At 44.1% G+C, this 9,955-nt stretch overlaps 1 long non-coding RNA gene across 1 annotated transcript; it reads left to right on the forward strand.

The window, feature by feature from the left end:
- Window positions 1-2,651: 2,651 nt before the first annotated feature.
- On the forward strand, window positions 2,652-3,647 carry LOC310700251. Its single transcript, XR_014522533.1, has 2 exons — window positions 2,652-3,138; window positions 3,518-3,647. It is a non-coding gene; the product is annotated as an uncharacterized lncRNA (long non-coding RNA).
- The last annotated feature ends 6,308 nt before the right edge of the window (window positions 3,648-9,955 follow it).

Consider the following 9,955-nt stretch of genomic DNA (forward strand, 5'->3'; position numbering starts at 1 on the left):
ATCCTTTGCATCCTGGCTTGAATTCAAGTCCCTTTGTAGCCATGGCTCAAAATTTGAATCACCTGATGTCATATGATGTCAGGTAGCAGACATTCCTGTCTACTTGTGGCTTGTGCACACATTTTCCCTTCCATTTCCCCTTCTTTTCTATCTTTCTCTCTTGCTCTACCACCCCATTATATCTTCTCTATTTATCCCTGCCTAGCGGGCTGCTCCGGGAGGGACGGGGTGCTCTTGCTGGCAGCCTCAACTGATCACCCACAGAGGGCTTTTTTCTAAACCAATCAACCAACCAGCCATTTTCAGCCTCTCTTTTTTACCAATTCTAACTTCTCTCCCCCATTCCTTTCATCATCTCCCAGGAGTAAGTTTATTTAGATGGAACTATATATAGGTTTTCCTCCTGATTATATGTGCCTGGCTGCTACTGCCTTGTTCTTAGGCATGACGTGAGTTGATAGCCTCATGGCCAGTTCTCTTAGCATATCATTACTGCTGTTTCAAGTTGAAATGGATGGCTTGTTTGTCTTGCTCTGTAGTTTTCATTTTTAAATGTAATTCTGGGTGAGCTCTCTGACTCAGCCTGATCCACAGCGCCTGCAGCTATTATAACCAAGCACTCCTACGCAGAGCTTTGCTGATGTTTCTGTCCATCAGCATCCTGCAAAAGCTGTTCCAGTTCTGGGGCCCACACAGGTTTTCTAATTCATTTTATTAATCACTTTCCTGGAATTGCCTCCTGTGCAAGTCCCATTGAGATAAGCAGGGTGCTTCACACAAGAACATTAATGGTCCTTATCAGCACAGCCCCTTGGGATTCAGTCCCTGGTCACTGAACGGACAGGAGTTAGCAAGCTTGGAGGTATTGCCATTTAATTAGCTATAGATCTGTGCAGCTAGGCAGAAGCAAATGGATCAGAGCTATTATGTGGTTTAAGGAGAGGCAGCATGGAAGGATCCAAATGTGTGCTTAGGCTGCATCTCTTCTACTGCTTAAGACTTCAACAGTGCAATCACAACAGGGAATGTGGCCCTCCAAGCCCCTCTGTCTGGACCTCGGGATTCTCCCCAGTCCGCATCCCTCACAGGCAGGGCATTTTTTGTACCAGTACTCCCTGGTATGAAGTACCAGCATCTTTCTTTTTTTGCTGAACACAACAGCCATTTCGTACCTTCTACCCGCACGCTGCATATCTATCAAGATAGCATACCCTCCAACATTTCTCCAATGAAAATAGGGACACCCCATTCCATAATGATAATTTTACTGTTTATATACCACACATCTTACTGGGTTGCCCCAGCCACGCTGGGCAACTTCCAACATATGAAGAAACATATTAAAACATTAAACATTTTTTTAAAAATCCCTATACAGGATTGCCTTCAGACAGCTTGGGGTTGGACAACTCCACACTCTCCAACATTTCTCCAGTGAAAATAGGGATATTCTAAGGAAAAGCAGGACATTCTGGGATGAAATCAGAAACCGATCCTGGACGATGCTGGAAAATAGGGACACTTGGAGGATCTGAGATAGGAGTATTGGTTTACAAAAAAGGCACTGCTCACATGCTCTACTCTGCAGGTGCCTTAAGTCTTTTTGCCCGGCTGGGATGTTATCGAACTCACCTCTTGTTTGCTGGGATGCTTGCACTGTCATGCAGCCCCCAGATCATTGCCCAGATGAGAATGCCACCCTTGGTCTAAGAAAGGTTTAATAATCATGATAATAAGAGTAATACAAACTGTTCTCTAGCATGGATTGCAGTGCTCATGAGCGACCTTGGGGGTGGGGCAAACAAAGTTCTTGGAATAGGTGAGGACTTGTCCGAGACGGGATGTCAGCAGATTTAGAAACCAAAGTGCCTGTAGGATGGTTGGGAAATCCTCACTCAGGTCGTTTTAATGGGTGCTTGCTTGCTTCTGATCCAGTAAACAGTAAGTGGAGAGGTGTAAATCAGGCACTGTGCAATTAACACTATTTTTATAACCATGCTATCAAAATCTTTCATTTGGCTTTAGGCATCATTTTCTTCTGGTTGCACAGCCAAGAGTTACAGAATTCTGAAGAAATAGAGCTAAGACAGCACGGGGGGGCAGGGGGGGCAAGGGCGGCTCATAAACTGACTCCTATTTGGAGCAGCACACATCTGAAATCATGAGCCATGGTTATGGTTCTCTGCCAGCATCCGTGCACAATGACACGTCCGCACAAACAGGAATGCCCCATTCCCTTTCCACCCCTTAGCGTCCTCCTCCTCCTCTGCAGAATTAGCAGAAGCAAGACGAGGAACTTTATGGCACTGAATTGCATGTGACAAAATACCCCTCATTAACATGAAGATTGCACTTCATGTACCTTGTTAGGTTTTGACAATCTGAGAATGACGTTTTCTAATCTGGGGAGATTAGTCGCCTATGGCAGACCATTATTTCCTGCCTGTTTCTATTGACACAAGCAGGGCTGAAGAGTCCCTTTCAGCCAGAGGACTGCCTTCTCTTTTGGAAAATTTTCTTGGGGAAGGGGGCACATGCCAGTTGGGTAGGGTCACAGGCAAAAGTGGGCAGGGCAATGAATGCAAATGTGGCATTTATTTGGTGGTAATAATAATAATAAAATAAAAAGCAGCGGCAACAACAACAACATAATTTTTATAATAACCAAGCAAAAGAATGGATTACTTCCCCACTGCACCCACAATTGTGTGGTCTGAGGAGGCATCAGTGATGCCTCTCCAGCTGTTGACATTGGCTGTGGACTGCCTGTGATGTCACAAAAGCACATGGCAACTGAGTGGATATAAACATGGTCCAAGGGGAAAGGCTTTCTCCCTTCCCTAACAGAGCACAGGAGGTAACAGCTGTGGCATTCAGGACTCCTGGATTTCACATGGAATTAATAGACAGAATGAGGAGATCATCCAGCAGCAAGCTGCTATGGAGTGATAGAAAGCAAGTTTGCTTGCTGAGTGGGATTGCAGCATGGAGGGGGCTGATACTGATGGTTGGAAGCTGTCTGGAGCCTGGCAATGGACCTAGTGGAAGCTGACAGATGTTGGTGGGTGGAAGCTGGTGGAGTTCACATTTGGAAGCTAGTGGGTGGCACAAGGCTGAAGCAGGTTGTTGCTTGCACATGTAAGAGGGTTGGAATTTACCTTCAGAAGCTGGTTGACATGAACTGTGTGGATATTGGCGTATTGAACTGAGAGTGGCTGACGAGCGAATGTGTCTCTTGGCGTTCTTCGTGGAAGTCAGCTGTGTTATGTGTCTGTGTGCATGACTGGGAGGTTTTGAATGTGGTCAAAGCAAATGGTGTGTGTTCGGGTGCATTCAGTGGGCAGTGGAGGTCACCCTGCAGACACAAGATAAATGGATGAGCCTGTGGACATTCATGGGTGGAAGCCGGTGGAAGCAGGCAGGCTGAGGCGAGGGATGAAGTTGCTAGTCAGAAGCCAGTAAAGATGTCTGTTGGATAGTATCCATCCCTCTCACTGTGCCTGTGTTTGCTTTCCAGGATGCCTGAAGATGGGAAGGCTTTTCTCGAGGCCACCTGTGGAAGTAATGAAGAGAACCACAGGGCTTAAGCCAGCCAGCTTCTATTTCTAAAGAAATATCTTTAGAAATACACTGTTCATTACACCTTCCCCAACACCCCACAAGATGAATACTGGGAGGCTGTTCAGGTGCTTCTCCAGCTGTTGCCATTGGCTCTGGACTGCCTGTGATGTCACAACAGGACATGGCGGCTGAGGAGAAAGAGACATGGCAGCTGAGGGAGGGAGCAGCCACAGGAGGAAGGGACTCATGGGAAGCTGGGTCACATGACCATTTGACACAGAAAGGAAATCTGGGTTGACTCCCTCCTGTCTACTTAGGTTGCCAAGACATTACACTCTCGGGGCTCCTGTATCCTGTCATTGGCTTCACCTACTGTTGCGTTCCTTGACTTCTGCTCCCATTGGGCATCAGCCACCACTGCTGGAAGGCCATGTCTGGGCTGAAGTAGCCCCTGCCTGATTTACATGTATACGCCACTCTTCAGGTTACAAATCTTTCTGAGGCAGCTTACAAATAATGTCAGAAACATTTGAAAACTGCAGTAATTGATATGGACATGTGTATACCAATATCAGGATCCTTCCCACAGAGCAATTGGTGATAGGTGGCTCTGTGGGTGAAGAGGGTGGCGGTTCAGCTGGAGTAAACCCTGAGGTCTTCTTCAACCGCCTGCCTGCCTGCCTCCTTCCCTCTCTCCTACAATCCTTACAAGTTTTTGAGTATTAGGAAACATTTGGTACAGCTCAGCTGTGAGAGAAAATAATTGTCAGCTCTCAAGTAACTAAGCAGGTGGCACATGAAGGGAACAGGTTGTGCATGTATTCTTGTGTGTATTAAGAGAGAGAGAGAGAGAGAGAGAGAGAGAGAGAGAGAGAGAGAAACTCTTTTCTAAAGTAAAGAAAACTGCACAGGTCCAAGTTCAAAGGGAAAAGTGAGATCTGGAAGAAAATTCTTGCTGTGCTGTGACTATGCAGAAACCCCTATGGTAAGAACATGACATTAAAATTGCAGGTTCGTGCTAGCATAGGCTACTATAAGGCTATACCCAGGAGCTCTTTACAATGCATTTCCCTTTCACTTTCCTACCTGCAAAAAGGTTTAAAAACAAACAAACACACAAAACAACAACTGGATTTATTACACTAGGGTAACAAAGTGCTTTAATTGCTCAAATGCCAGTTTCCCAATACATGTTTGAATCCCTGCAAAATATTGACTGGAGATGTCAGGAGTTTTTATTAATAGAATCATGAATTGTTGAGTTGGAAGGGACCATGAGGGTCATCTAGTCCAACCCCCTGCAATGCTAGAATACAGCTCAAGCAGCATATTATGTCTGCTGAATACCTGATCCTAAACATGCTTATTGAAAGTAAGTTCCACTGATTCCACTGAGTTTAACTTTCAAGGAAGTGTATATATGGTTTCAGCCACTGTAATCCACCATTTGTTTAGTTATATCTCCTGTTAATCCCAGTTCACCCCATTACTGTAACCCTCTTTAGAAATGACCTTCCCAAGTTCTAAATGCAATTTTCCAAGTGTTTGTGATGTGCGTGAGGGACAGGCAGTCCTGCTGCCTTTAATCTGCCTGCCTCCCACAAATATGGGATCTGCTATTAAGTGCTCTGCTGAACTGTGATATTTCCAGCAAAGTGATGGATGCAGAACTGGGGGTGTAAATTTCAGGAAAAGGTCCCTGTTTACAGAGGTGTTTGGGCTGTGCAAGAATCTCTGGATTCCTCTTTTTAGTGACTCATTGAGACAAAATAGCCTTGAGTGTAATATTCTGTTGACGTGCTCCCTGGGGATTGCCCAATAAATGTTGGCTGATTCTTCATCTAGACATTCCTGCCATAATTGGTAAGTCCTGAGTCTGTTTATTCTTCCTCTGTATTCTACTATGAAACGAAGTCAGGATAGGCTGAGTGTGGCACCCTACTCCGATTAAGGGCCGCAACAAATTTCCTATTGATGTTAACAAAACTAATGAAACTCCAAGCTGCTTTTCAGTTAAAACAAATAAAGTAACCAGGGAGATAAATGCTTGGGAGGGTTCCACAGTGCTTTGTGCAAACATTTGCCATTGTTTGACACTGCCATTTTTTCTTCCTACATCCCTCCTTTACTTGAACATCTACCATCGCTTTCCCCCTCCTAGGGCTCATTCACACTTCTGCTCGTCCCATGTCTAGAAAGTGTTGGTTCAAAAAAGAAAAGAGGAAAAAAATAAGATTTCCTTGGATGCCAAGATCCAAATTTGGGGCAACTACTGTTTGGTTAGAGAACTCCAGCAGAGATTTAAAATCACAAAGCAAAGCATGGAAGCAACAAAGTAAAGCATGGAAATATAGGCTGTAAAACCTTTAAGATATGCTCTTTCAAGTGAGTTCCAAATTTGTCCCCTTTAAAAGTTCCTTCCAAAGTTTCTGTTATGTACTGAGTTGAATAGGATCCAAACTGCAGCAGTCTGATTGGTCCTAGAACAATAGGATTCAGAATTTAGCAGTCTGATTGGTCCTAGAACAATGCAACAGTATGATTGGTTGGCAGGAACCACCCAATCCTGCTCCAGATAGAAGTGAATCCACAACCTGATTGGCTTACAGTAGAATTCCGGAATTAGCCAATCATGTGCAGCCCATTGTGTAAATAATGTATATAAAGCAGATACTGTCAGGGGACTTAGATTCATTCCTCCTCACCACTATGAGCTGAATAAAGAGCATGAAATCACTTTGCGACTCTGAGTATATTTCAGTTTCCCTCTTCCCCCAGCATAGGAACAGTCCACACATGAAGTTCACATGAACTAGGGGAGCGGGGACTAGGGGAACTAGGGGAGCGGGGATATTACGGCTGCAATTTACATCCTACTCGTGTTAAAACTTTTGCTTTTTGTAAAACGTTATGCTTTTTGTAAGCTTCCTCTATACAGTGGTACCTTGGGTTACAGACGCTTCAGGTTACAGACGCTTCAGGTTAGACTCCGCTAACCCAGAAAGAGTACCTGAAAGAACAGTTTCAGGTTAAGAATGGGCCTCCAGAACGAATTAAGTTCTTAACCCGTGGTACCACTGTACTGTATATGGGCTACTGCGGAAGGCCATTGCTTCCTACTCCCTAACCCATTTTATGAAGTAGAGCAGCAGCCAAATGGTGACCTCAAGGTGTTGTTAGAAAACAAGTTAATGCTTATTTTTGCTCTTTCAGTAGATAAAGATCTAACAGGGTTTATTATTTTCAATCCTATGACCTCTTCAAATGAACTTTACTACTTTTTTAAAAAAAACACCACACGCTTGATTGATCTTTCCTTTATTTTACCATGTCTGTGGTTGTTTCCAGCTGAGGTGTATATTGGGCAATCATCCTAAGATGTTTTCACAAAATCTGAACTGAGGTTATATGACACTGCCACCAAGTAATTGTTATCCTGCACTTTCCACTGTAGTATTCCATCTCTTTTTTTGCTGCAGAAAGTCTGTTTTGTTTTTGTTTTTGTAAGAGCATTTGGGTACTACTTAACCACTGTTATTTATCACAATGCATTCTCAGTGATGGGTTATGGAGAAGGGCTTGAAGGGCACACACGGGCATCTACTGAAATGTAAGAAAGATCTTTGAAAACGTGTGACAGTCTGGAAGTGCCCTGAATTTTCAGTCACCAAACTTTTCAGGAGAGAAATTAACTATCTGCAGCAACAACACAAACAACAAATATTAAAGTTAGCCCAGACTTTGATGTCTTCTAGAATCTGGATAAACATGGGCTTTCCAGAGTTCTATTGTAAAGGTGCAAAATGTTATTTGTTGAACTTTGGCTGATCTCTTCCAGATTGTGTTTTTTTTTTAAAAAGCAGTTAAATGGTCTACAGAGCAGCTCTAGAACAAGTGAAAGTTATTCTTTACCCTCTCTCACCCTTTTTATCTATGGTGATGCAAAGGTTAGCAATTTCAAAGCAGCTGCAATAAGTAGCTTAAGCCACAGTCTGTTGACAGGGAATAACCATGATTACCTAGTAAAGCTGGCTTTGTGAAGAGGAGGAGGAGAAGCAGCTGCCTGTGCCGCTTTGCCTAACGCCATGACAACCAGTGATGGCCAGTTACCTACTAGTTCCACTGTCCAACACAGAAATCTCCCTAAATACCTTTTGCTACTGCTGCTAATGGTTCCTGTGGCACTTATTGCAACCACTTACCTGTTGCTCTCATAAAAACAGTTAGTGCATATTGATGTGCTCTATTGTAAATCAATGGCATTACTGAACAGGTTGTGCAGGACTATTGATGAAGTTGCCTTGCCAATACATTACATGATATACAGGCACTGCAGTATGCATGTGCACATTGACGGTTTACCACGAAACGGAGCTTAGTTTATGTTAAGGCACAGATGATCCACAGCATTACACTGGTAATTTATTTACTGGGTGAAGCAGGAGCTTTAAAGAGCATCCTTTCACATTGTTCTGCCTTTGCAATAAAGATATTTTGTGAATGGAAATCACGAGGACACTGCAAGTTCAGTCATAGGGCGATATGGATGTGCATTGAGGCGGTCCATCTGCTGGGAGAATGGACAAAACAATGAAGCCATGTGCATGCCTTTGTGCGTGGTGGTGGTGCTTGTTTGTTTTGTGCAATTGCACAGTTAAAGCAAGAGCATGCAATCAATCATGTTGTTTCAGAGTGATTGGAATGTGCAGTGGTGCATTTATCTGAGCGGTATTTGCAAATGCCAATCTACGAAGGTGTCAGGCAAGCAAATAGCACACATTTATCCTGCATAATGAACCTGAGTTATAACGAAATGCCAGGAACTTCTCACGATGGCGTCAGAACTGCCTCAAAATACAAACAGGTCCACGTGCTCTAGACATGACTGGTATCAATCACTTTACTCTCTTTTCAATTGCAGCCCATTCTGGGGATTAGCAAGTGAGACCTCTTGTGCTCTGGGATATTATCATTCAGCAACACGGAGGACAGGGGAGATCGTGAATAATAATAATCTCTTAAGCGTCTTCCATTGAGGAACAACATGTGCTTTATAAACATGAATGAGTTAAGCTGCTTGAATCCCCGTGACGAAGGAGAAACACAACATGAGCCTTCTCCATCTGCTGGGGCTGCGTGTAAGAACATGTGTGTGTGCCAGCTGCCTTGCCCAGCCCTTGTTGACATGACACCATTTTTCACATGGCCTTCACTGCTGTGCATTGTGGGCTTCCAATCTAACCTTGCCCACAGGGTAATGAAGGGGATGGGTTTGTAATCATAAGTATATTATGAATGACCCAGATTAAGAGGGTGCCTGCTGATAGAACAGGGAAAAGAAATCTCCATCGTGCTACTAAATCTTTCTCCACAATTTTGCTGAATGGGCTTAATTAAAAACCATGGCTGCACGTGTTATTTCTCTGCTGAAAGCTCCAGGCCCTGATTAAAAACTTTGCCCTACATGGACATTGCTCTTTCGTTCCTGGCCCTGCTGCAAAACTCTTCTATATCTAAGGTAGTTTTAAGAATGTTTCACGTCTGGCCCAGATCCAGCTGTGAGAAACCTATTCGATCCCAGGCTTCCCATTGTCAAAGATGGTTCTGGGTGAATGCAGGTTTACAACTTTCAAGAAGTTATTATCTAGGATGAGTTGTGAAGATAAGCCAAACTAGATTTCACAATGAGCCCACAATGAGTTCATTAGCTGCACCCACATACCATTTTCTTTAACTGCAAGGGAGTAGGAATCCTGGGATGTTTTCTAGCAGAAGGTAGCTGATATAAATCTATGCATATCTTTCTTGCTACACAGACAAGTGGTTTTCCATCCATTGACTCTCCCTCTCTCTCTCTCATAGGTGCCAAGTCTCTGGGGCCCTGGGTGCCCAAGCACCTACAAAATTCACCATGAAGGGGCCGAGCACCCACAAATTTGGGTGCCAGGGCCATGCACGCTGCATGGCACCCATGACCCCGGGCACCCACAGTCACAGGGCCAAGGTGGCACTCCTGCTCTCTCACTTACATGAGCCCAACTACATTATCACACTTCCCGTCTCAGAATCCTAAAGCCTCAATCTCACTTTTTAAACCTCCTAATTATCACCCTTGCAATTCTGCGCAATGTTATACTTTCCCGATCACCATTTCTCTCCTATCCCACCTGCCTCTGTCTCATCCTCCCCGCCTCTCCTACCCTGACACGGTTGAGGATTAGCATCCAGGGTATTATTTACATCGCTGCTAAATATTTAATTTAATCCTGGCTAGATTTGTTCTGCTGAGCCCTTAACCATGACCTGCTTTCCTCTGTACTTACACCTCATCCAAACCCAAAACTTTCCACCTTGGGCAGCTCATTCAGCCTACCCTGGCTGCCACCTGAGTGTT

This window comes from Podarcis liolepis, assembly GCF_965112155.1.
Source record: "Podarcis liolepis genome assembly, chromosome: 2".
Taxonomy (NCBI): Eukaryota; Metazoa; Chordata; class Lepidosauria; order Squamata; family Lacertidae; genus Podarcis; species Podarcis liolepis.